Source organism: Suncus etruscus, chromosome 7, assembly GCF_024139225.1.
Source record: "Suncus etruscus isolate mSunEtr1 chromosome 7, mSunEtr1.pri.cur, whole genome shotgun sequence".
In the NCBI taxonomy this organism is placed as follows: Eukaryota; Metazoa; Chordata; class Mammalia; order Eulipotyphla; family Soricidae; genus Suncus; species Suncus etruscus.
Window position 1 is genome coordinate 77,190,312 of NC_064854.1, and position 26,660 is coordinate 77,216,971.

The 26,660-nt window shown below is 40.0% G+C and overlaps 1 protein-coding gene and 1 pseudogene across 1 annotated transcript in view; one reads left to right on the plus strand and one right to left on the minus strand.

The window, feature by feature from the left end:
* PHF3 (PHD finger protein 3) overlaps nucleotides 1–26,660 on the minus strand; it is a 425,013-nt gene that overhangs the window by 367,879 nt on the left and 30,474 nt on the right. The window lies entirely within an intron of this gene.
* LOC126014876 (uncharacterized) lies at nucleotides 5,488–5,599 on the plus strand (annotated as a pseudogene).

A 26,660-nucleotide genomic window follows, 5' to 3' on the forward strand; every position in this document is an offset into this window, starting at 1 on the left:
TATATATTAATGTTTTAGTTTTATTTTCTAGATTATTAATTTTATGGGTATTAGTTAAAAATAAATGCTAGTTTAATATAAATTTTCTGTGACGTACACAAAATCATATAGTCCTAGTTTTGAAACATATATAGTTATAAGACATGTATAAATACATTTTTAAGAATGAATAATGAATATATCAATGTAGAACAATAAATAATTTTGCCCTATATTAAATTAGGGGTATGTGATGTCTAGAGTTCTTTAGCAAGGAAGCATAATTTTTAAAGATCTTAGAATCCATTTTGCTGATCTTTCATAAGGTCTCTAGCTAAATTCTCAGTGCCTCGTTCCACATTTCATTTCTGGAATCCTAAAAAAGAAACATTTCTATCTCTCTTTTAGCAGTGCATCTAACCCGTAAACTTGATGCCCAAATTATGTTTCCTGACAAACAGGCCTCTTAATTTTCCAGGATTAGTACTACAACCCAGGGGTTGAAGCAATAGTACAGCAGGTAATGTGCTGGCCTTGCATGTGGCATCTAGTGGTACTCAGGGATTACTCCTAGCTCTATGATCAGGGATCATTCCTGACAGGGATTGGGGACTATATGGGATATCAGAGATTATACCAATTTACTTGTATGCAAGAAAAATACCCTCCCAGTTGTATTATCTCCCCAGCCATATAGACTTGTAAAAACAAAACAAGAACTACAATAAAAGCAGCCAAAAAGTGTTTCTATTTTTTATGTGTACTGGCCTATAGCCTAGGGTAGGGTTTTCCTTATTAGTCCCAAGGTAGGTTCTGTTCAGTCACAGTTGTCAAAGTCAGTTTTCTGTTGTTGGTGCTCTTATTTTTCACAGTTCAAAGGACGATATCTCTTCAGATTTCCATTTAGTGTTAGATGATGTGATAGGACAGCCTGGTCTTAGGTCAGGTTTTCCTTTCCTCATTGTCATATCAAAACTGGCACAAGTTGGTGCCAGAGCAGTGTTATAAATCTCCCAATGGACCTTAACAACAACAACAAGATGTCTTATTGCAGAAGTCCAACTTGGACAACAGAGACTGAACAGAACCTTTGGATCCATAATATCCTAGGCTTTGCCTTAGGGACTGAATGAAAACAGGGAGCAAGTGTTACAGAAGACTGAACACAACAACAACAATGGATAGGAACCTCTAGAACCTAAAGAGACTTTATCCTAGACCCTGATCTATAACCCGCGCAAATACCAAGATCGCTAGCTGTATACAGTGGCTTGATTTTCTCACACACAACTGAGAGGAAACTTTCCTGGCATCACAAAAAAGCCTCTGGAAGGGGGTAATGAGTATATAGGGAGCCAGGGTTTGATCCCATGATGGTATGCTTCAAGGATGGAGAAACCCTGAATCTCTTAGGCCACGGGAATTCCCTTTCTTCCCCAATGATTACTGTGCCTATGGGGAAAAAAAAAGTGGGGGGAACACCAAACCCTGCTACTCCAGCACCCATACTTTTTCTTGTTTTGTTTTGATTTGTTAGTTTTTGACTTTATTTTCCTTCTCTTTTTTCGTCTACTTTTCTCTTTCTTTTTCACTCTTGTGGTTATTATTTAGAGATTTATTTTTATTTGTCGGGTCCATTTTTTTCTTCCATTTTTCTTTTCTTTTTCTTCTCTCCTTTCTTTTTTTGGTAGTTGTCACCAAATTTTTTTCTCCCTTTTTTCTCATCCTTTTTATCTCCAATGACAGTGGAATGGATGCTCAATCTACAACAAGCTGTAACGTGGAGACCAGTTGCACTAGCATTCTGGGGGGTAATGGAGGGAGATTTGGGATACATACTGAAAACAGGGGCAGAGGGAGGACAGCACTGGTGGTGGGAATGCTCCTCATTCATTGTCACTATGTACAATAAATGATGCAGTGAAAGATTTGTAATGCAATTTGGTCATAATAAAAATTAAAAAAATAATAAAATAAAAATTCAAAAAAAGTGTTTCTGTACTAATTGTATCATAATACCTTCATGACACAAAAGTTAAAATGTAGGGCCTGAAGAGAATACAGTAAATAGGTCATTTACCTTGCTCTCTGCCAATACTGGCTCAATTCCCAGCAATCCATGTGGTCCTGATGGCACCACCAGGAATTATCTCTGAGTGCAGAGTGAGGGTTAAGCCTTGAGCAAAACAAACAAATAAAAACAAATGTTATAACATAACACTCCACACCTACCTATTTATTTGTACTCTTTGACAAAGAAACTGACCCTTAAACCAAAAATTGACCACTAGCACACTGACCATTAGGCTTTGGAATGGTCTGCTACAAAAACTCTTCCCAATAAGGGTAATCATCACTATATACTGGGTAGTTTACAATACAGACATCAGTGGGATTTTTGAAGGCAAATTCAGAGAGTAGAAGGTAAGAAACTTAATGGAACTTCAGGAATCATAAAGTAGACACTCTGGTGACAGTTTATGAGTGACTGGCATGGAGAAGTAAAGCAATAAATATAGAACTGGAAGATATAGAAATAGTATAAACAGGGACTGAGCTAAAACCATCTGTAATGGAGTCTTTTGAACAAAACAGAAGTTTACCACTGAAAATATTTCTGCAGCTGTTGTAAATAAGAAATGATTTTTAGTCTTTAAAGTATATTACATTGCAAATGAACTAGAGTTACAGTTAGTTGGTCCTTCCTTTGTGAATCTTTAAATATACCTACATATGTACTATTATGAAACTAATATGAAACTAATGAACTAATATAAACTAATATCAAAACTAATATGAAAATACCATAATATTTGAGGCTTAAGCAAAATCACCATGCTGGGTACTTTAGTCTTGTAAACACGTTATAAAACATAAAACAACTACTTCAGTGTATATTTAACAATGATTTAAAAGGGCCCAAAATAAGTCTTGCCCATGTCAATATTCTTTCTATTAGCAATATTTGAGATTTGTCAACAATTAGTTATGCTATTGTCTACTTAACTGATGCTCTCAATGCATTTTAGGTCACTTCAAATTCAAAGAGAAAGTAAAAGTAATATATAATTATCAACTCCTTGTCATTCAGATCATTGAACATTAATAAATTAATAAATTAAGAAAATTAAAAGATACTCTTTTGTGACTCCACCCAGGATTTACGTGTAACTACCTGCAAGACCCGCTGATTTCCTGGACCCAGATACCCCCCGGCTGAAGGGCATGCAGAGCCACATGGCCTGGGATGGCAGAGAAAGGTCCCTCCATGTGTCCACCACCATCCAAGACCATCTTAAGGGCTGCTTTACTACACTCTTTGATATTTATTTTTGTTTTTGTTTCTGAGCCGCACCTGATGATCCTGTGTTTATTCCTAGCTCTGCACTCAGGAATTATTCCTGACACTGCTAGGGAGACCATCTGGGATGCCAGGAATTAAATCTAGGTTGGCTGCATGCAAGACAAACTTCCTTTCTCTACTGTACTATTGCTCTGGACCCAAATTTTTATTCTTTGTTAAATTCAATTTGCCTATAATAAACATTGATCTGACAAGTTTATCAATATATAATTTTAGTTAAGGATATTAATGGTGATTCAAATTTGTGGAATCCTTTTCTTTTCTTTCAAATATCTCAATAAATATTGTCATTTTATACTAGGCTTGGTTTGTTGAGCCACAACTAGCTATGCTCTCAGCTTACTCTTGGTTCTGTGCTCAGCAATGATTCCTATGTTAGAAATGAATCAGGGTGTCTTTCAGGAGTTGTGGATAAGACAGACTCTGCTAGGCCCCTTAAGCTCGGCAGACATTTTGGGGTTTCCCTGGCTTACTTCAACCTGGGAACTTTGATCTTCTCTGGCATTCATCCCCTGATGGCTTGCCTAGGCTGAGGTGAGTGTTTCTGGGCCGGAGTTGCGGATAAAGCTGACTGCTGGGTTCCTTAGGCTCCGCAGACATTTTGGGACCTCCCCCAGCTTGCTTCAACCTGGGAACTTTGATATTCTCTGGCATTAATCCCCTGAGGGCATGCCTCAGCTGAGGTGTGTCTTCCTGGCCAAAGTTGTGGATAAGAGAGACTCTAATGGGCCCCTTAAGCTTGGCAGACATTTTGGGGCTTCCCCAGGCTTGCTTCAACCTGGGAACTTTGATCTTCTCTGGCATTCATCTCCTGACGGCTTGCCTTGGCTGAGGTGAGTGTTTCTGGGCCAGAGTTGTGGATAAAGCTGACTCTGCTGCCCCCCTTAAGCTCACCTATAAGGGGTTGAAGCAGAGGAGTGTGGCCGCTTTGCGGCCGTGCACTCTACCTAGCCAATGAATACCACCACAACACGTAGAAAAACCCACAGCATAAGCATGACAATGGGAAAACTACACAGACCAACTTCAGCCATAGAGAATGAAGATGGAAACTCTGATGACCCAACAATGACCAACCACCTAAGCAGTCTTTCAGAAATGGAGTTTAGAGAAGAAATATGCAGGTTGCTCACAGAACTCAAAGAAAGTATAAATGAGAACACTAATAAAAATCAAGAGAATATAAAGATAGAAATCAGAAAACTCCAAACTGAAATATCAGGTCAAATAACAGGTCTGAAAAACTCAGTAGACGAATTGAAGAACACAATGGATGAGCTTTCCAACAGGTTAAAAGCAGCTGAGGATAGAATTAGTGCGCTGGAAGATGAGATGTATAACAACATTATACAGCAGAAGAGATTGGAAAAAAGCCTTAAATCAAAGGATCAGACAATGGAAAAGTTACCCAAAGAATATGAGCAGATGAAAATAGAAGTCTTTGATAAGCTCAACAGAAATAACTTTAGAATCATTGGAGTCCCAGAGACCCAAGAAGAAAATCTCCAGGAAGAATCAATGGTCAAGAACATCATCACAGAGAAACTACCATACATGGATGTACATGGAATCTATTATGCTGTTGAAGTAAGTCAGAGGGAGAGAGAAAGACACAGAATGGTTTCTCTCATCTATGGGTTTTAAGAAAAATGAAAGACATTTTTAACAGTATCTCAGAGACAAGAGAGATGAGGGCTGGTAGGTGCAGCTCATGACATGCAGCTCATCACATAAAGTGATGAGTGCAGTTTGAGAGATGACTACACTGAAAACTATCATAACAATGTGAATGAATGAGGGAAGTAGAAAGCCTGTCTCGAGTACAGGTGTGGGGGTGTGGGGAGGAGGGAGATCTTGGAAATTGGTGGTGGGAAAGTTGCACTGGTGAAGGGGGGTGTTCTTTACATGACTGTAATTATACAACTATAACCATATTTGTAATCACGGTGTTTAAATAAAGATAATTATAAAAAAAGAAATGAATCAGTATTCACTGTATTGTAGGCAAGGCAAATGTTTAACCCATGTACTATATAGTGTTGTTGTTGTTTTGTTTTGTTTGTTTTTGGCTTGGACTGGTTTTGGGACATTCTGGCAATGCTCAGGGTTTACTTCTGGCTCTGCACTCAAGAATTACTACTGGGATCCTTTTCAGGTTCATAAATAAGATTATTGGGTGTTCAAACATTTGTGAGGCACGTGCCTCCCTTAAACTTTGTTAAGCTGGTAGGGTGCTTGCCTTGCTCATGGCTGACCCATATTCAACCTTAGAATCTCATATACTAACCCATGTATCAACAGGAGTAATTCCTTATTGCAGATTCATGAGTAATCTCTGTGCACTGCCAAATAGGACCTTCCCCAAATGAAAAATTACAAAAAAAGAATTACTCTTTGTGGTGCTTAGAGTACCATATGGGATACTGGAGATTGAACTAAGGCCAAAGCCTTCTGCATGCAAGGCAAATGCCCCCCTCACTGTACCCTCTCTAGATCAAGAGGTACATTAGCATCATAAGAAATTTGTTTTATCAAACAGATTGAAACTGACCTAGAAAAAATAAAAGAGTTTGTAGAAAGTCACCAAAGAACAGTATTCAGACAGGTTGGAGACAGGCACCTTTGCCATAAAACAAATCTTCAGGGCACAACTGCAAGAGAGTTCTATGATCAAGAACTTTTTATCCTGAGTAGTAAGGGTGGAACAGACTGCGTGTGTGGTCGCCTTACCCTTAAGCTCATTATATGATGTATTTTCAACACTAGGATAAGAGGCAAGAAACTATAGGGAGTGTATAGATCAAAATAACCGGAAGGAACCAGCCTGTGATCTCTTGTGAACTTGCTAACAGTACTGCTAGAAACTCTGCTGGATTATCTTTATAGCAGCAGATGCTGAGGGAAAATCCCAGGAATCCTTTATCCACCGCTAATAAACAGCAGATTGATCTAGAAGCTAAGAAAATACAATAAAGACTTCTTGCACTGGTCTGGCACACCAGATCCTGACAGTCCAGATCTGACTACTATAAAGTGAGCTTCTAGATAGAACCCCATGAGCTCCCAAGCCTAGAGAATTAGCAAGCGGTCCCATTGCCTCCTGTATTCCATTTTTAATCAACCTCTACTCTCTGCCAGCCCTGGACTATTTGCTCTGTCACTATCTAGAACTGCAGCCTTTTTTAAATTTAGAATTTGTTGGTTGCTGAACTTATTCAACATAGCAATTGAGCACCTCCTTGTGAGGATCTAATCTATGTTGGTGCAAAGTTGCCTCAGCAACTGAAACAGCAACCCTCAGATACTCATTTTGTTTTATGCTCTGTATTCTTGTAGGCACACAAGGAGCAAATTGTTCTTGAGTGCCAAATTTACCATCAGCCGAGGATGATTACGTGTACTACAGTACAAATTCCCAAGGAATTAAAACAAAAAATGGCTGCTGGTCACTTGCAACCTAGAAACCTGTGGTTCATTTTGGACAGCATCTGAGAAACCATGAGTACACAATCATGGCTGAGGAAACCAGAAGTGCACAATCATGGCTGCATAATTAGACTTACTCTAACCTGGAATCCAGATGATCCAGGTACGTATGAAAATGATTCCCTGGTTGTGTCTTAGGTCAGCCAAGCCTCCTATTGACACATTGCCAGCTAGACTTTACTGTCAGTTACGGTTGCATTGCTGGTTTCCTGTGGAGTAGGGCAAGTCTATTCCCAGATCTACCTGAGCACAAGCTTCTTAGTGGTTACCCAGATCAGTGTGGCTATCTTGCTACATTTATTCCAGGTATTCATTTCTGCAATGTACCAATTGCCATTTAGGTCTATCTGAACTCAGTGCTACAGTCAATGAATTCCTAGGTCACTGCCAGTACTTCTCAAATTTGGCAGCACAACTGGGCTTATGTTTTTGTGACTGCAGAGACTTTGGTCTCTCCCAGTCATGCTTGACCTCAGTGTTATAGTCAGTGCCAGGAACATGTAACTGTGAATTTTGCACTTTTGGCCTGCTTGACCTCATTGCACAGGCATTTGCCATCCAGCCATGGAACATGCATATATATTGCTAAGATGGGCAAAGTCACCCACACCATTGGCAATAGTTTGGAAAAATACTCCTAATACAACAGAGTTACATGATCTACCAAAAAAATACCCCAAAGCAGATGTCTTAACACAATTTCATGAAATAAATATCAATGTAAGAGAACTTAAACAAACATAGGGGAAATATGAGCAAAGCATAACAAACAAGGTAGCTAATGAATATAGTAGCTGAATTAAAAAATACAATATAGTATCCAATAGAAATGGAAAAAGCCAAAAACTTAATTAGGAAGCTCAAAGATAAAGTATAGGAACCTATAAAATTAAGATTAAAAATTAGATTTTCAGGGAGGGACTTCAGAGCATAAAAACCGGCTAACCTTTGCAAAAGCTGGCTCCCTGTGTGTGACACCAGGCGGGGAAAATCCGCGAAAGTACACCGACCCAGTGGGGCTCAACTGTGAAAGACTGTGAGTGTGACCTGTCTATGTCTGTCTACTGTCCTCTTGCGTGAAACTCTTGCGAGTGGGGCAAAAAGAGCCTCCAGAAACCTCGCTCACCCAGACGCCATTTTCAGGGAGGGACTTCAGAGCATAAAAACCGGCTAACCTTTGCAAAAGCTGGCTCCCTGTGTGTGACACCAGGCGGGGAAAATCCGCAAAAGTACACCGGCCCAGTGGGGCTCAGCTGTGAAAGACTGTGAGTGTGACCTGTCTATGTCTGTCTACTGTCCTCTTGCGTGAAACTCTTGCGAGTGGGGCAAAAAGAGCCTCCAGAAACCTCGCTCACCCAGACGCCATTTTCAGGGAGGGACTTCAGAGCATAAAAACCGGCTAACCTTTGCAAAAGCTGGCTCCCTGTGTGTGACACCAGGCGGGGAAAATCCGCAAAAGTACACCGGCCCAGTGGGGCTCAGCTGTGAAAGACTGTGAGTGTGACCTGTCTATGTCTGTCTACTGTCCTCTTGCGTGAAACTCTTGCGAGTGGGGCAAAAAGAGCCTCCAGAAACCTCGCTCACCCAGACGCCATTTTCAGGGAGGGACTTCAGAGCATAAAAACCGGCTAACCTTTGCAAAAGCTGGCTCCCTGTGTGTGACACCAGGCGGGGAAAATCCGCAAAAGTACACCGGCCCAGTGGGGCTCAGCTGTGAAAGACTGTGAGTGTGACCTGTCTATGTCTGTCTACTGTCCTCTTGCGTGAAACTCTTGCGAGTGGGGCAAAAAGAGCCTCCAGAAACCTCGCTCACCCAGACGCCATTTTCAGGGAGGGACTTCAGAGCATAAAAACCGGCTAACCTTTGCAAAAGCTGGCTCCCTGTGTGTGACACCAGGCGGGGAAAATCCGCAAAAGTACACCGGCCCAGTGGGGCTCAGCTGTGAAAGACTGTGAGTGTGACCTGTCTATGTCTGTCTACTGTCCTCTTGCGTGAAACTCTTGCGAGTGGGGCAAAAAGAGGCTCAGAGGAGCACGGCCGCTCCGCTTCGCTACGCGGCCGTGCACTCTTTCTAAGGAAAGAACTCCATTGCAACAAGAAGGAAAAATCACACTAAGAACGGCGCTATATCACAGAAGCAAACATTTCTCTCTGGACTGTCTTCTCTGTTGCATGCTCGGGCCTAAGATTTGTCCCAGTGTGAGGCTTCATCCACGGAGGACTCCCCTCCCTTAGAGGCAAGTCAGCCCATCCAGAAAGGGAGGAGCCAGAGGAGTGTGCTGCCTACATCATATAGACAATGAATACCACTACAACACGTAGAAAAACCCACAATACAAGTGTGACAATGGGGAAACAACGCAGGCCAGCATCAGACATAGAGAATGAAGATGACAATTCTGAGGACCAGATAATGACTGAACAACTAATCAACCTCTCAGATAAGGACTTTAGACTAGCAATATGGAAGGTGCTCAACAGACTCCAAGAAACCATGGATCGAGTAGAACAGAACACTAATAAGAACCAAGAAAATATGAAGGCAGAAATGACAAAACTCCAAACTGAAATAACATGTCAACTAACAGGACTGAAAAAGTCAGTAAACGAAGTGAATGACAAAATGGATAAGCTCTGGGACAGGGTATCAGAAGCTGAGAATAGACTTGGTGCTGTGGAAGATGAGATACATAACAATTCCATACAGCAGGAGAGATTGGACAAAAAACTTAAAGCAAATGAGCAGACAATGGAAAAATTAGTCAAAGAATGGGAACAGACGAAAATAGAAGTCTATGATAAGATCAACAGAAACAACTTAAGAATCATTGGAGTCCCAGAGACCCAGGAAGAAAATTTCCAGGAAGAATCAATGGTCAAGAACATCATTAAAGAGAAACTTCCAGAGCTAAAGAATATATGTGATCAAATCCTGCATGCCCGAAGAGTCCCAACCAAAAGAGACCCCAGAAAAACCACCCCAAGACACATCCTAGTCACAATGACAAATCCCACAGATAGAGACAGAATTCTGAAAACAGCAAGATCAAAAGGGGAAATCATGTTCAAGCAAGCTTCCCTGAGATTTACAGCAGACCTGTCACCAGAAACGCTCAATGCCAGAAAGCAGTGGTGGGATATTGTGACAAGACTGAATGAAATGAATGCTTCACCCAGAATACTATACCCAGCAAAACTCACTTTCCGGTTTGATGGAAGAATACATGGTTTCACAGACAAAAAACAGCTCAGAAACTTCACAGACACAAAACCAGTCTTAAGAGAAAAACTGAAAGACCTAATCTAAGACAAGACTACCCAAAAGACACACCAAATTTTGAAATAAAGATGGCGTTAAATCCCAGGACAATTCTTTCTCTCAACGTCAATGGACTAAATGCACCAGTTAAGAGACACAGAGTGGCTAAATGGATCAAAAAACTCAATCCAACCTTCTGCTGCCTACAAGAAACGCACCTGAATAGTCAGAACAAACATAGACTCAAAATAAAAGGCTGGAGAAAAGTTATCCAAGCAAACAACACCCATAAAAAAGCTGGAGTGGCCATACTAATATCAGATAATGCAAACTTTATACTCAGGAAGGTTGTAAGGGACAAAGACGGACATTTTATATTAATCAAGGGGTACGTAGAGCAGGAAGAATTCACTCTCCTAAACATATATGCACCGAATGAGGGGCCAGCAAAATATTTAATACAACTGCTGACAAATCTGAAAAATAATATCAACAACAACACAATAATTGTGGGGGACCTAAACACGGCTTTGTCAACACTGGACAGGTCAACCAGACTGAAACCCAACAAGAATATACTAGACCTGAGGAGAGAAATGGAAGAAAGAGGCCTAGTGGATATATATAGGACACTCCATCCCCAGAAACCTGGATACACATTCTTCTCCAATGTACATGGGACATTCTCCAGGATAGACTACATGCTGGCACATAAAACATACCTCCATAAGATCAAGAGGATAGAAATTTTGCAGACTACCTTCGCTGACCATAAGGCTCTGAAATTATTTGTGAACTCCAAAGGGACTCAGAAGAAACACTTTAACACCTGGAAGTTAAACAGCCTCATGCTCAATAACCAGTGGGTCCGAGATGAAATCAAGGAGGAAATAAAAAGGTTCCTGGAAACAAATGACAATAAAGACACAAACTCTCAGAACTTATGGGACACTGCAAAAGCAGTACTGAGAGGAAAATTTATAGCTTTGCAAGCACACATCAGGAAGGAAGAAGGAGCTTACCTGAGTAGCTTAATGACACAGCTAATAGAACTAGAAAATGCTCAACAAAAGGACCCAAGAACAGGAAGACAGAAGGAAATAACAAAGCTGAGAGCAGAAATCAACGAAGTGGAAACTCAAAAAACAATCCGAAAGATCAACGAAAGCAGAAGTTGGTTCTTTGAAAAAATAAACAAGATTGATAGACCACTGGCAAACCTAACAAAGAAAGAGAGAGAGAGAAACTTGATAACTCGTATCAGGAATGAAAAAGGAGAGATCACTACTGATATGACAGAGATTCAAAGGGTAATCAGAAACTACTTTGAAAAACTCTACGCCACTAAAAATGAGAACCTGGAAGAAATGGATAAATTCTTGGACTCTTATAATCTTCCACGGTTGAAGGAAGAGGATGTAGCATATCTAAACACCCCCATCACCATTGATGAAATTAAAACAGTAATCAAATGTCTGCCGAAAAACAAAAGCCCAGGTCCAGATGGATTCACTAATGAATTCTATCAAACTTTCCAAGAGGAACTACTGCCAATCTTGGCAAGACTCTTTCATGAAATTGAACAAACAGAAACACTTCCAAATAGCTTTTATGAAGCCAACATCAACTTGATACCTAAACCAGACAGAGACGCTACCAAAAAAGAAAATTACAGACCAATATCACTGATGAATGCAGATGCAAAGATCCTCAACAAAATCCTGGCAAATAGGATTCAATGCCTCGTTAAGAAGATCATCCACTACGATCAAGTAGGTTTCATCCCAGGAATGCAAGGCTGGTTTAACATCCGTAAATCTATCAACATAATACACAACATCAATAACAAGAAAAATAAAAACCACATGATCATATCAATAGATGCAGAGAAAGCATTTGATAAGGTCCAACACCCATTCTTGATCAAAACTCTCAGCAAGATGGGAATGGAGGGAACCTTTCTCAATATAGTGAAGGCCATCTACCACAAGCCAGTGGCAAATATTATCCTCAATGGAGAAAAACTGAAAGCCTTCCCTCTAAATTCTGGCACAAGACAAGGCTGTCCTCTCTCACCACTCCTATTCAACATAGCACTGGAAGTACTTGCTATAGCGATTAGGCAAGAAAAGGATATCAAGGGAATCCAGATAGGAAAGGAAGAAGTCAAGCTCTCACTGTTTGCAGATGACATGATACTCTACTTAGAAAACCCTAAAGACTCTATCAAAAAGCTTCTAGAAACAATAGACTCATATAGCAAGGTGGCAGGCTACAAAATTAACACACAAAAATCAATGGCCTTTCTATATACCAATAGTAATAAGGATGAAATGGACATTAAGAAAAAAACCCCATTCACAATAGTACCACACAAACTCAAATATCTTGGAATCAACTTGACTAAATATGTGAAGGACCTATACAAAGAAAACTATAAAACTCTGCTCCAAGAAATAAGAGAGGACACACGGAAATGGAAACACATACCCTGCTCATGGATTGGCAGGATTAACATCATCAAAATGTCAATACTCCCCAAGGCATTATACAGATTTAATGCCATCCCTCTAAAGATACCCATGACATTCTTCAAAGAAGTGGATCAGACACTTTTGAAATTCATTTGGAACAATAAACACCCTCGAATAGCTAAAGCAATCATTGGGAAAAAGAATATGGGAGGAATTACTTTTCCCAACTTTAAACTGTACTACAAAGCAACAGTTATCAAAACAGCATGGTATTGGAATAAGGATAGGTCCTCAGATCAGTGGAATAGGCTTGAATACTCAGAAAATGTTCCCCAGAGATACAACCATCTAATTTTTGATAAAGGAGCAGGAAATCCTAAATGGAGCAGGGAAAGCCTCTTCAACAAGTGGTGTTGGCACAACTGGATAGCCACTTGCAAAAAATTAAACTTAGACCCCCAGCTAACATCATGTACAAAGGTAAAATCCAAATGGATTAAAGACCTCGATATCAGCCCCAAAACCATAAGATATATAGAACAGCACATAGGCAAAACACTACAGGACATTACAGGCATCTTCAAGGAGGAAACTGCACTCTCCAAGCAAGGGAAAGCAGAGATTAACAGATGGGAATATATTAAGCTGAGAAGCTTCTGCACCTCAAAGGAAATAGTGCCCAGGATACAAGAGCCACCCACTGAGTGGGAGAAACTATTCACCCAATACCCATCAGATAAGGGGCTAATCTCCAAAGTATACAAGGCACTGACAGAACTTTACAAGAAAAAAACATCTAACCCCATCAAAAAATGGGGAGAAGAAATGAACAAACAGTTTGACAAAGAAGAAATACGCATGGCCAAAAGACACATGAAAAAATGTTCCACATCACTAATCATCAGGGAGATGCAAATCAAAACAACGATGAGATACCACCTCACACCCCAGAGAATGGCACACATCACAAAGAATGAGAATAAACAGTGTTGGCGGGGATATGGAGAGAAAGGAACTCTTATCCACTGCTGGTGGGAATGCTGTCTAGTTCAAACTTTATGGAAAGCGATATGGAGATTCCTCCAAAAACTGGAAATCGAGCTCCCATACGATCCAGCTATACCACTCCTAGGAATATACCCTAGGAACACAAAAATACAATACAAAAACCCCTTCCTTACACCTATATTCATTGCAGCTCTATTTACCATAGCAAGACTCTGGAAACAACCAAGATGCCCTTCAACAGACGAATGGCTAAAGAAACTGTGGTACATATACACAATGGAATATTATGCAGCTGTCAGGAGAGATGAAGTCATGAAATTTTCCTATACATGGATGTACATGGAATCTATTATGCTGAGTGAAATAAATCAGAGAGAGAGAGAAAAACGCAGAATGGTCTCACTCATCTATGGGTTTTAAGAAAAATGAAAGACACCCTTGTAATAATAATTTTCAGACACAAAAGAGAAAAGAGCTGGAAGTTCCAGCTCACCTCAGGAAGCTCACCACAAAGAGTGATGAGTTTAGTTAGAGAAATAACTACATTTTGAACTGTCCTAATATTGAGAATGTATGAGGGAAATGTAGAGCCTGTTTAGGGTACAGGCGGGGGTTGGGGGGGGAGGAGGGAGATTTGGGACTTGGGTGATGGGAATGTTGCACTGGTGATGGGTGGTGTTCCTTTTATGACTGAAACCCAAACACAATCATGTATGTAATCAAGGTGTTTAAATAAAGAAAAAAAGCTCAATGAAAAAAAAATTAAAAATAATGAACATAATAGCTATATATAATAGTACCAAGAAATCTGACATAATAAGGTTTTACATAAGATGAGAAAGGGGCACATTTCATCTTTCAACAAATAATAGCCAAGAACTTTCCACACTTAAAAATAGGGTTAAATACGCAAATACAGGAAACTCAAAAAGATTCAAACAAAAATTCAGATACATTAAGAAGAATTTTTTTGTTAAAATGGCAAATATAAGATATTAAGACAGACAACAGCTTAAAGGAGTTCATGTTCACCAAACTGGTCTTCTAAGAAATCTATAAAAGAAAAATAAAACTGTACTTGAAAATATCAATATAAAGAAAACATATAAAATGTGGGAGAGTAGAGTAGCAATGTAAATATTTAGAATGAACCCAAGATTCAGTTCCTTTTGATTCAAAATAAGCTGTAGTTCAGAATAAGAGACTGCTCTAGCACTTATTTGCATTGATCAAAATCACCTGGCTGATTAGCACCACATGGCAAGTTGGATAGACTGGCACTACCCGGCACAGATGAGTACAGAGGCACTGATAGGTACTGCCTGGCACAGATATCACTGCTTGGCACCAAATTGTACCAGTGTTGCTTGGCATAATTGGCTTTGATGGACACCAGCTGGCACAAATTAGCACTGCTTGGCAAACTTGGCACTGCCTAACACCAGCAGACAGATTGGTATTGCCTAGCAAGACAGGCAAAGTAACAGACTGTTACTATTTATATGGTTGGCTATGATGACAAATTTGCACTGCCTAGTACTTTCAGGCACAGGATAACACTAATTGGAACTACTTTGCACTGACTGGAACCATCTGGCACAGGCTAGAACCACTGGATAGAATCAGTTGGCACTGCAAAAACTGACATTTACTGGCACAAATCACCACTGACAGGCCCCACTTGGCACTGACTTGCACTGATTGGTACAGACTGGCACTACTAATCACAGATAGGTACCAATTGGCATCTCCTGGAACAGGCTACTGTTATATGGCACCTGGGACTCATGTTCAATCTTCTTAGTAGTTTTCCCTTAGAGGTGGGGAAAATCCCATCAATTTTGCACATCTGTTCTCAAAGTCTGGCATGGAAGAAAAGTGTTGATTAAATTGCTATATCTGGAACTTGCACAGCCTGGCATAGGTGTGAACAGGCTGGCACTGCCTGGCACAAATAGTACTTATTGCACTAACTGGTACTACTTGGCACAAAGAAGACACTGCCTGCCCAGGATGCAGCTCATGTTTTTCACAAGAACCTTTGAACCTGAGCTAGACTTTAGTGCTTGGTCCCTGAGCACTACCAGATCAAGCATGGAAATCATTGACTCACAGCTTTCCAAAGAGTGCTTCCTCAGTCTTTCTGAGTACTTTTAGTAAAATCTCCTTAAAAACACTTGGGATTCTAAGTCAGATGCACTTAGATTCAAGATAAGTTGCCTACCAAAATTTCAAGCTAATCACCATGAACTAGAATTTCTCCATTAGTAAAGTGGGGATTTATGTGTTCTTCCTACTAAGGTTGAGTAGTAAAGAGATCCATTGAACATAGCACATGTAAGACAGTTGATGGCTTGCGGAAATAGTTAGAAAAGGACAGGGAAATAATGGTGGGGGAGAGGGACTTAAGTAAGAGCCTTCCTAATTGGAGAAGACACTTCTTTTTTTTTATAATTATCTTTATTTAAACACCGTGATTACAAACATGATTATAGTTGTATAATTACAGTCATGTAAAGAACACCCCCCTTCACCAGTGCAACATTCCCACCACCAATTTCCCAGATCTCCCTCCTCCCCACCCCCTACACCTGTACTCGAGACAGGCTTTCTACTTCCCTCATTCATTCACATTGTTATGATAGTTTTCAGTGTAGGGAGAAGACACTTCTGCCACCTTATGACTGACCACCCAGGTTTAGCCACTTTGTGTACATGAAACTCCTCCCTGGAGCTTATGCCTGCTATAATTGGGCCTATTCTCTGATTTTCCATGGCATGACTGTGATAAGGTTTCTGGAGGTCCAGGATAAAAAAAAGCAGGCTAATTGCTATTGCCGTAAGAGAAGGAGGCCTTTGGAAGAGGTCCCAAAATGGCTGTCAAAAGCCCTGGACCTTCTAAGGCTTCATAGGAGAAAAGGAGAATACAAAGGTTAGTGGAGAAGAATGAGAGAAGAAATTATAAAAACAAAACAAAACAGGAGGACAAAGCAGTATACCAAACGGGAGACAGATAGTGGACAAGAGAAGAGGGTGGGATTGGCATGGAAAAGAATATGAGAGACAAGGAGACAACTGATGGCTGAGAACTAGCCTTACTTTCAATGCTATAGGGATTCCTTGGCTGCAAAGAGCCCTATTCTGTGCCTGACCAATCAGCTCACTAAGGTCCACCCAGCTTTAAAGTTAGACTTCAGGGTGAGATTCAGGGAACAGCAGAACATACTCCCTTTTACCAGAAAAATCAGTCTAGTCCATGTGCTTGGTTATACTCCAGAGTCATGGGCTCCTGCCATGTATGTCCTCTGTCCCTTCCTATGCCCACACTTTTTGTCATCAATTTTGACCTTTAGGAATCAGGGACCTCAGCGTCAGCAAAACACCTTCAGGTAAAGGAAGTTTGGGAAAGAAATACGGGTGCACCCACCAAGGAACACTTACTTGCCAGTCTTGAGGGTTTTTTAAGGCATACTTGTATCTCAGATCTTTGCTGTTGAATTCAATGAACCCAATGAGAGAGAGAGAGAGAGAGAGAGAGAGAGAGAGAGAGAGAGAGAGAGAGAGAGAGAGACTTATGGTATCTATCAGTCCCCTAGGCACAAGAGCACCTTACCTTTATGACTTTGAGAAATCAATTTCTATACACCTTCCACCTCCCACTAGGTCTAGAGAATCTAGATATTCCCCAAACCAGTTTACATGTGTAAAAATCTTTATTCCCTGTTGAAATTCTCTTCTTCTCTGTCCTCGCACCAAAAGTTTGCCTGGTAAGGAACCTTCAATCCTTCTGTTTTTCTATTTTTTTTGGTTCTTTACTGTTATTTTCTTTTGAGCAGTTTGTAAATAATTTAGGGAAATAAACTGTATAAATAAAGATTAGCCTATCTCATTCTGGGACTCAGTTTGTTTCTCCCACTATTCCTTAAATATTTAAATAAGAATATATTCAAAACACACATTTTTAACTGATTTTACCTCTGGTATCACTGGACCCACAGAGTTTTCCAGTAGGTTATTTGTCTCTGGACACCTGCAGCTGAAACTGGCCCTCAGTATAGCACTGTGATAGGCACCATTTAAGTCTCATGGAATGGTGCTTATAATCTGTGTTTGTTTGTTTTGAGGTCACAGTTTATGGTGCACAGGGGTTACTCCTGGTGGGAGTATAGGGAATGCTGGGGATCAAATCCAGATTGACTACATACAAGGCAAGTGCCTTACCTGCTGTACTATCTCTCTAGCTTCTACAATCTGGGTTTTATTCAATGAAATAAACAATTACAAGTATTGTAATTACTTAATCTAGTTATCTATAATTTGAATGAGTCATCAAAATGTTTATTATTTGCGATGTAGTTTCTGGGAATTAAATATGAATATAGAGGGGTTCCATTACCATCCAAAGAAAAGCAAGTGGTATTTGGGGGACACAGTACAGGAGAGAGTGGATTCCTAAGAAAGGGGTGTGTGAGAGGCACCAGAGGGAGTATGAGCATTTTGATTGTTGGAGAGGGAATCTACTTGGAATCTCCAAGTAGTACCTGTTTACTGGGACCTGAAAGATAATTGGTCAGTAAAAGGCTATTCCAGAGAGAAGCCATTAGGTGTGGACAAGAAATCCTCATATTGTTTAGACAGAGCATCAACCCCAAAGTCTGATCCATGAAAAACCTGCACTAGATTCAACTGGTGACTTTAAAAATAAGGGCTGTGCTAGAGAGATAGTACAAAGGTTTATACACACTTGTCTTGCACACATTTGAACATATGCTTGATTCCTAGAATCCTAACTGGCCCTTGTGCACCACCAGGAGTGATGCTAACCTGTGTTAGGTGGTTTAAGACTATAATACTGAGCTCAGAGTCAGAATTAAGCCCTGAACACTACTGGGTATGATCCCAAAATAAAATAAAATGGGGAACTTGGCTAAGAAAATGGCCCAATGGGCTGAAGTGATTGCCTTTCATGTGGGAGCTCCAGGCTTCATTCCTGGCCTTGTATTGTCTCCCAAATACCATGCTGTGAAGAGCCCAAGCACCACAAGTGCAAAAAAAAAATGGGGGAGAGAGGATTACTGTACCCCATTCAACTCTGACTAAATTTTAATCTCTGTAGGAAATCTCTACATATTAACACTTTTGGAAGGTTTCAAGGACTTGGTATGTCAGAGGGTGGGGTGGGGGCTTGTGTTAGGGGTGGCATAGGTAAGAAAATAATTTTCAGAGGCCAGCATATAAGGGGCCTTGATTTGCAACATCAGAGACCTGATAGGTCTGAGAGCAGGAAAGTAACAAGATAAAGCTGGCTTCCACAAACCCTAATATCAAGGCGTATAGGTGATATTGTGCCATCATGGATAATTATCATTCAGTCACTGAACAAATACTGATGGATCAGGAATTATTCTGGGCACAGAGGTTGTGAACAAGGGGCCCATATCCTTTTATGGGGAGCTTCCAGGTGGAGGAAGTGATGGGGGTACATGAATATACACAGTTGGGTTTGGGTCTCCATGGGGATTCACCTTTGAATGAGCATTGCTAGAAACTCCATGTGGGACCAGGGCATTTCCAAGCTTCAGTATATTTTCCCAGCAATCACATGGCTCCTACAATCTGCTAATACTCTGGGTTCATGGCCTGGGTGTGAACCTCCAGGGCTTAGCCTCTGTAGAGAGAAGAGGGAGTGTGGGGTTCCTGAGTAACTGGATTAGTACATTCCCAAGTCTGCACACTGCTTGTTTCTTGCATCACCCTGTCTGCACACTGATGTCTCAACTATCACTGTTTCTGCACGCTTCTCTCCTGGGGAATTATGTCTGCACACAGCTGTCCTGGGCATCACAAGCTCCATCTAACTGCCCCACATTGCAAGTATGTACAATGTTTCCTAGAGACTCTAAAGTAAACTATTCTCCACTCAGTATAATGGGAGCAGCAGGTACTCCCAGTACATTCTTTCCAATGAAAACACATACTTCAGTGGAGGGGGGGTATCACTTTCCTTCAGATTTAGCTCCTCCAGGCAAAACCCCATGTGTTTACTCACATCTTTGTCCACTGCCAGGTCACAGGCCTGAACACTCCTTGCCAGAACCCCGCCTCCTTCAACTGCAGCTTAAAGGATGAAGTCACAAAGATGGACTGAGAGTCATACTCCCCACCCTCTGCACCCCCCCACTTTGGTATCAAATAAGGATTAAGGGCATTTTTCTTTTGGCATTACATAGGGGTTATTCGCTCTTCATTCTCTTAGTTCTGAACTCAGAAAATACAACTGGTAATTGGTGCTCAATGGACGATATGGGATGTCAGGAATTAAATCCAGGTTGGTTGCATGCAATGAAGGTACCCTACCTGATGTACTATTGTTCTGGATCAAATTAAGTGAATATGGGATCCTAATTTATCCTGTTAGTGAGTGCAAGATGTGCCTGAGATTGAATTATGTCTTAAATTGATATTATCTACCACCTCACAGCAGGAAGCTGCCTCTTAGTTGGGTGCTATCAGTGGACACAAAAGGGTAAGTAACTGATAAACAGAGATGCAACTGGCATGAAGGGAGATGACCAAATGCAGAACTAGGCAGCAGGCATGCAATCAATGAGACTAAACATGGGTATGGGAGGCATAGAAATGACCAGCTTCCCCCAGCAGAATGAATGGCTCATCTGGCAACTCATTACAGTTCTGAGTGTCTACATACAGATTACAGGGCCAAGAAGGAATGAAGAGAACTGTTCTACCCCATCCAGGATGTTTGCCTAGAAACAAGATTATTAAACTCTTCAGGCTTCAGGCTCCTTTTGTAAGTAAGGCACAAATAATAAAACCAGCTAACACAGAAACTGTCTCTAGAAATAAGGAAAGCTCATCTTCCCTTTTTGGCAGGTAAGAAAAGCTCATTATAAAAGGCTGACTAAAATCCTGCCAAGGAATAGGGCAGCAGCTAGTTCCCTGTTTCTTTAAGTCTCACTGGGATCAGAAGTGAGTTAGGAAGATGCTTCTTATCAATGCAGCTCTAGGCAGAGTTAGAATGAATGAGGTAATTAATGAGATACTTAGAGACAGCCTATCCCCAAGTTGGTTTGCATGTCTTCTTGTCTTTTAATTTTCTTTTCCTAAACCTTAATTACTTCCAGCTTTCAAAGCCCCATTCAGAATAAAAGATCAGGGACTTCCTTGAGAATTCTATTTCCAAAGGCTCCTGGGAGCCTGTAATGAACAGAGAAGAATGATAATTTTTCAGGATACTCTGAGATTCTCCTCTCTGAATATTCTCCTAGAGGAAATTTCTTTTTTTTAAGTTTATTTACTTTATTTAAAGAACGTGTATCACATATTTGACTTAGTTGACGGTAATATTTTTTTCCAGAAAAATAAGAGCAAACTTATTAAAAAAAAAGAAAAATAAAAGAAAAAATAAAAAGAAGAAAGACAATTAAAAGAAATAAATAAAGTGACAAGCAAATTTGTGAAAATTATTGTAATTCCAATGAGGTCATTAAGACATTGGCAAAAGGTTTAGTAAGCTCTTGTTGCTAGCTTGCTATTCTGTTAATTCATTTAATTCTGAACATTAAGTGATCTTAGAACACATTGGAATCTAATATGGTGTGTTCCTATAGGGATGATAGCATCAAACAAATGTTACTTCCAGGAATTCAAAGTACTATTAATAATTTTGTGGCTTTTGTGGGGAATGTTTTTGGCTGGCAGGTCTCATGGAAATAGAAGGGGGGTTCCCCACACTCATTGAAATAAAGCCCTGGTGATATCTGCCTTAAAAAGAGCATATCTGGAGTTTGGTCAGATTGGTGTCTCTGCGGAGAATCTTAGGAAAGTGGTGAAGTAGGGCCATAGGCAAAGTGGTGATTATTGTGATGGTCACAGCAGACAATGCTTTGACAGGATGGGGGCTTGTCTTGCCCTCTTCCCCCAAGATTGCCAGCTTTCAGTTGCATGGCCAGTGTATCCAGGATTTTTTATGGCTTTGTATGCATTTATTTTGAGAAATGAGTGAGTCTATGGAGCTGGCCTGGTGCAAACACATAAAGGAAACTTCTTATGCCTCAAGCCAACTCTCTAACTAATCCTGTTGTTTTTTTTTTTTAAATAAACGGGGGAACAGCTGGCCACTGCCAAATCACCCACAAGAAAAGTCTTAGCTGGTGCCTCTCAATCTTTCCTTTCTGGGACACTTGCTTTCCCAGAGGACTAAAAACTCCTGACAATGAATCTAGATTGGAATAAGCTAGAAAATCTGGGCATCATCTTCACTTTTGTATGAGGCCCAAATTACAAGAGAAGTAAAAAGGCTTGTGAAAGTCCTACGGCAAAACAGCTTGTTTACTTTTAATACAGAATCTCCTAAAAAAAAAGCGACCACTATCCACAACCCACAAACCCCAGTCTATGACTTTTGCTGAAAAACATTCCTTGAAAAAAGTCACTCTAAACATACTCTTGGAGATAACTACTAGTCCAGGGATGTTTATTCTACCCAGTAACACTAGGTAGAAATTTAGAGCATCATTTGCAGCCACGTGCAAGGCAAATGCCCTACCACTGCACCATTGCTCTGGCCCCATTATTGCATCATTTTTAATAACTAACTGCATAGTTCTCAGCTAAACAAAGTAATTTTTCTTCTACAAATGAGATCTGATTTTGTAGAAGGTTTTCCTGATATTAATCCAGTGTACAATTACTGAAAATATTTAATTCTGCATGGAAGGCAAAGCAAAAAGTACTTGCACACACAGACAAAACAAATGCATCTCATGATGCTGAAAATAAGAAAAAAAGCTGGGGCCGGAGAGATGGCATGGAGGTAAGGCGTTTACCTTTCATGCAGAAGGTCATCGGTTCAAATCCCGGCGTCCCATATGGTCCCCCGTGCCTGCCAGGAGCAGTTTCTGAGCACAGAGCCAGGAAAAACCCCTGAGCACTGCCGGGTGTGACCCAAAACACACACACACACACACACACACAAAAAAAAAAAAAAAAAAAAAAGAAAAAAATCTTATTTTAGAAAAAACATTTTTATTTTCATGCCAAAGTTACATGTAACCCTACCTTGTTGGTCAACTTAAAACATTACAAATAATCATAGTAGCTTCCTAATGAAGGCTGAGAAAATTGAGTCTAGAAAGTGAACCATCTCAAGTTAACCAAATCTGTGCCTTCTAATGAAATAGATTTAGTTTAGAGATGCTCTGAAACTGTCTACCAAATGAGAGCAATCTGAACATAAAAATAATTTTGTGCCAGAGGGAGAAATACTTCTTACCCCATAATATATGTCTGCAGACTCATTTCTTTCCATAATACCAAATTCAGTTTGATTTTTCTGCTTTTCAAACTCTACTGGTGCCTACTAAGTGGACTATGACACAAAAAATCAGCAGTGGAAGATAAGGTTCTTGGAAAACTTTATCTTTTTATTTTTGAGACAATGAACTACATTTAAATAATGAGAAATACAACAAATGACTTAAAGCCATTATAGGTTGAAAGCAATTTTATAGCAGATTATTCCTACATTAGCTAAAGTAAGTTTCCAAACCCAGCAGATTTGGAGAGAAAATAAAGCAAAATCAAAATGAACAGCTTGCTTTCTGACTCTAAGTTTTACTAAAGAAATTGCCTGCATGTCACAGGGCTCTATTTTTGAAACTTTTATAATATTCCTGTAGATACTATCAGACAAGAGGAGACAAATAAAATCTGCTGTAATTTGCTTTGAAACACCCACAGCCCTAGAAGTGGTATAGTTTCCTCCTATTTTTCCTATGATATGTAAGTATTCAAACTCTTCCTCTGGGTGTGGGTGACTCTGATGCTATATATACATCTATCTCTATCTCTCTCTATATCTATATATCTATATATCTATATATAGAGAGAGATAGATGTATATATGCTATATATACATTTAATATACATTAAAATGTCCATTTGTTTCCTTACATTATTTAAACATATGTTTTGATGTAAGATTGCCATATAACAACTTACGTTTTAACAATTATAATTTGGGTTATTTTGGCCATGGTCAGGGCTTACTTCTATCCCTGCTATCAGAGATCATGCTTGGTTGGTCTCAGGGACCATATGGAGATTGAGGATGTGTTGGCCTGTGCAAGACAAGTGTCATCACCACTTTGTACTCTTTATTAGGCCAACACAGAATTTGTTATCTGTGTATATTGTCTCATGATCTTCACCAATGTCAACTTTTTGTCTATGGCTGTTTGATTGGACATTTTACCCTATTTGTTCCAAAGCACCTTTTCCTTTGCTAAGTACAATTTCGTTCTTATAATTTAGGAGTTTTGGTTTTTTGTTCTCCCTCCCTCCTTCCCTTCTTCTCTTTCTCTCTCCTTCCCTCCCGTCCTTCCTTCCTTTCTGGGTTCATACCTGGCTGTGCTCAGGACTTACTCCATGCTCTGAACTTGGAAATCACATCTGTGTTGCTGGGTGTTGAATCTGAAAAGGCTGTGTGATGGCAAATATATTACCTACTTACTCTCTGCCTCCTTTTGTTCCTCTCTCTCTCTCTCTCTTTCTCTCTCTCTCTCTCTTGACATATTAGATCTCTTTAAACCATACTATAGCTTCTTCTTTCTGTGGGAGGCAGCCCAGAAGACACCAACGAACATAATCTCTCCAGTACCCAAACCCAGTAAGATGTCCTCACCCAACCAACATGGGTGCTGATTCCTGCTGTGTGATTGGGCACCAGAAAGCCAGTATAAAGGACTGCTTCCCTGCTCTCTGCCTGCTTTTTGGGTGAGCCAGTGGAGGCAGCCGTGCAATCATTTAAACCCTGAACCCCACCTCAGCACATAATAAAAACCACACTGCAAACGTCACAATGGGAGAAACAATGCAGGACAACCCCATGTACAGAGAATGAAGATGGCTTCCCTGAGACCCAAAAAGTACTGAACAGCTAGGTATCCTCTCAGATAAGGTGTTTAGAGAAGAATTACAGAGGCTGTTCATGGAGCTCAAAGAAAGCATAGCTAGACTTGAATGGAAAACAAATAAGAATCAAGAGGATATGAAGATTGAAATTAGAAAACCTTATACTAAAATAACATGTCTAAAAACTCAGTATATGAATTGAAAATCTCAATGGAAAGCCTCTCCACTGGAGTAATAATGGCTGCAAACAGGGTAAGTGAGACAGAAAATGAGATGCAGCACAACTCCATACAGCAGAAGAAACTGGAAGAGAATCTTAAAGAAAATGATCAATGTCTAAACTACTCAAAGAATGTGAACAGATGAAAATAGAAGTCTTTGATAAACTCAATAGAAACAACATAGGAATCATTAAAGTTCTAGAGATCCAGGAAGAGAATAATAATAAGAAGAATTGGAGGAAGATTTAGAAGAGGAAGAGAAAGAAGAAGAAAAGGAAGAAGAATAATGCAAAGAAGAGTAAGAAGATAGGAAGATGAAAAGGAAGAAAAAAAAAGAAGAAAAGGAGAAAGAAGGAGAGTAAGAAGAAGAAGGTGAAGAAGAGTAAGAAGGGAAAGAAGAGGAAGAAAAAAGAGGAGGAAGAAGAAAAAGAGAAGAAAAGAAAAGAAGAGGAGGAGGCTAAGGAAGTGGTTCAATTTGTAGAGTATATGACCTATATATCTTTTTTTTTGTGTTTATGTTTTTTGGGCCACACCCATTTGATGCTCAGGGGTTACTCCTGGCTTAGAACTCAGAAATTTCCCCTGGCTTGGGGGGACCATATGGGACACTGGGGGATCGAACCACTGTCCTTCCTTGGCTAGTGCTTGTAAGGCAGATATCTTTCCTCTAGCGCCACCTGGCTGGCCCCAACCTATATATTTTATTGCCTATTTTTGATCCCAAATAATCTAATGTTCATGCTCTAATTATTTTCACAACTTGTATGAATTCATGTATATTTGTATGTATAAAATATGTGATATGCTTATGCATGCTTACATCTATAAAGCAACTGTAAAAAATACAGGCAGGGTGGGAAAGGAAAGAGGGAGGCAGTGGTAAAAACTACTCTAAAGTGTAAAAATAATAGTCTAAGTATATATAGCCCCTCCTACATATCCCTCCTCCCCTGTCAGAAATCCTATCTTTTCATACCCCAACCCTGATCCATTTTCCTTCCTTATTTAACCCTCTCCACCCTCAGTCCTTAACCTATTAGGTACCGAGATCAACTTCCTTACCCAATAAACCACCACCCAACTCAACTACTGATTCAGCCCCAGAAGAACCCCATCCCAAGGACACTACCAGATCCCTGATGGCTGCAAAACATTCCTCAAATTTAACAAGACACGATATGTGAAGAAAAAGTCTCCTGGATTACACCCCCCACAAGAAAATCTCAAAAGACTTAATGGGGAAACCTATATTTAATTTATGTGTTTAATAGCTCTATAACAATACCCCCTAGTATGTTTAACCCCAAATATAAGTTAAGCTCTTAAACAGCAATTTTCTTTAATTCGTTTTTTAAATTTAATTTATTTATTTCTTCTATTATATGCATATAATATATATATGTATATAGGTACAAAAACCTACAAGAAAGAGTCTTGCCTGGAATAAAGGCTTAGGTCAAAACCAGAGCACAGAGAAGGTGTAGACTATCATTCTTATCCCCAATTACACTAACAATGTAATTTGGCTCTATCCCCTTTTGCCTAGGCACTCGAAATAAGGGGAAATCTTATACACAGAAACAAACTCTTATCTACTAGGAATAAGAACCCATAAATTTCATAATACAGAGAGGTCTCCCACTTTGAGCATATGCCATGTGGACCCAATTTATTCTCCACATGATTGGACAGTGATCATCCAATCCAGAACCCCAGATCCCAGATGTGGAACAAACGCAGGTTCCAGCAACAGCACCAGAAACCAAATTCCTCCCTGGGAAATTCCTAATACCACTTTGGCACCAACTTGCAACAGTTTAGAGATGACACCCTGACATGAGGAAAGGGCAACAACTTGAACTAAGAGAGGGTTGCCCTATCTCATCATCTACTGGTCTGATGCAATCAGGAGACATGAAAGCCTTTGCTCTAT